We start from the raw sequence: 2,312 nt of genomic DNA on the forward strand, positions 1-2,312 counted from the left end.
CAGCTTGGTGGCACAATTAATTATAAAAGGAGGAAAAAAGAAGTGTGGAACTTTTTAGAAAAGAAGTAGCAAATATAATAATTCCATTCAATAAGCATCAACTACAAGTCTTTTACAAAATAGTGATGATTGGCAAGTTGCCCTGATAGATTTCAGGGGTCAAATTTTGTTTCATTTGCCCTCAAGCCCCCACAGTAGTTAAAAGTTCAAAAATGTTAGATTGGCAGTTTGAGGATACCTGTGGAACTTTCCAACCCTATGTAGTTCCTATGCTCCCCTTTACCCCATGGGGGAGGGATGTGCTGTCTCAAATAGGAGATACTCAGAGAAGGGTTTTCTTAATTTCTTAGTTATCAACAGGTGGTACAATTAACAATACTTTATATATTGTTATAAATACATAATATAAATATATTTGCCTAATCACAGTTTGCCTAATTAGGTATGGGTATAAATAAAATATAAAAAAGGTATACCTAATTCTATCTATAGATCTATACTTAATTAATTTGTATATAAATTAATATGTATACTACATATGCATATTATATATATACTGTATAATTAAATATATATTGCAGTAATGTGTGTGTGGCTGATATTAATTGGTATGGATTGATGTGCTGTGATGATATATGTTCTATATACTGTATAATTATATTATATATGTGTGACATGTATTATTACAGTACATTGGTTTGTGTTGGTTGGTATTAGCTGTGTACATGTTGTATTGCTGTAATATATATTAATTAATATATTAATTATAAAGATTAATTCAAGTATATTGATTTATATATATTACGTGTCAATAAGTTTATACTTGTTGCCATATATAAATACATATATAAATACATTTTGCATTTAGGTATATCTGTATACCAATATGAGATAAGGAGGTTATACATTTATTATTTAAATTTATACAGAGACCTAAACTAAACATTAGACCTAAATTAACATATCTCTAAATTTATGTTGTTAAAATGTAAATTTTAAAAATTTAAAAAATTAAATTGACAACTGCTTGACAATTTCTTTGCCATGAAACCCCCATAGGTGTAACTGGGGTAGCCAGACAAAAAATTGGTTTTATGGCAAAACGGCCCCCTAGAGTGGGTCCATCTTCCCACTCAAACTAAAAAAGTAGTGGCTTCTTATCCAGGATTGATAGCTACTTTGATATTAAAGGAAAAAAGCAGAGCATTGGATTATTTGGTAAAGAGCCATCAGAAATTGTAATTCCATATAATAAAGAACAACTTGATGCACTTCTAATGTTTGATGAAAATTGACAGATTGCTATAGAAAACTGTTGTGGTCAAATTTTTGCATCATTTACCCTCCAATGTTTTGTTAAATTTTACATCTAGACACCCAGTTATTTTCCCTGTTAGATACAAACAGTTCCCTATTCCAGTTATTTTTCCCATCAGATGCAAACAGTCTCCTATTCCAAATGCTCAGATAGCCTTTACTGACGGGTCAGCAAACGGTAAAGCCTCCATAGTTACTAAAAATCACCAAAAGGTTTTAGAAACACAGGAAACTTCAGCTCAAAGAGCTGAAATAACAGCAGTCGTAGAGGCTTTTGCTATGTTTGCAGATGAGGAATTTAACCTTTATTCTGATTCTCAGTATATTGTCAGGTTGTTTCCACACATTGAAACTGCAGTTTTACCTGAAAATAAAACTACCATATTTCATTTGTTAACTAAATTACAGCAACATATTTGGAAAAGAAATTAAATATTTTTCATTGGACACATTCGGGCTCATTCCGGATTGCCCGGCCCTTTAAATGCCTTTAATGATTTGGCTGACTTGTTAACCAGAAATACAGTGGCTACTGTGATTGAGGAGGCCAGAGCCTCTTACTCACTTCATCATCAATATGCTACTGCTTTAAGATATCAATTCCAAATTCCCGGAGAGACTGCTTGAGAGATTGTGCCCCACTGTTTATAATAGTCTACCTATGGGAGTTAACCCTCGCGGTCTCAAACCTAATGCACTCTGGCAGATGGATGTAACTCATGTCTCTTCATTTGGAAAACTGTCCTTTGTTCATGTAACTGTAGATACCTTTTCTCACATTATTATTGCAACTGCTCGTACAGGGGAAGCAATTAAAGATGTAATACAACATCTCTTTACTTGTTTTTCATATTTGGGCCTGCCAAAAGCTCTGAAAACTGACAATGCTCCTGCTTACACTTTTAAGTCTTTTCAGGAATTTTGTATAAAGTTTCAAATTAAACATAATACAGGCATCCCTTATAATCCACAGGGACAAGCCATTGTGGAAAGAG

Source organism: Bos indicus x Bos taurus, chromosome 29 (assembly GCF_003369695.1).
Source record: "Bos indicus x Bos taurus breed Angus x Brahman F1 hybrid chromosome 29, Bos_hybrid_MaternalHap_v2.0, whole genome shotgun sequence".
NCBI lineage: Eukaryota > Metazoa > Chordata > Mammalia > Artiodactyla > Bovidae > Bos > Bos indicus x Bos taurus.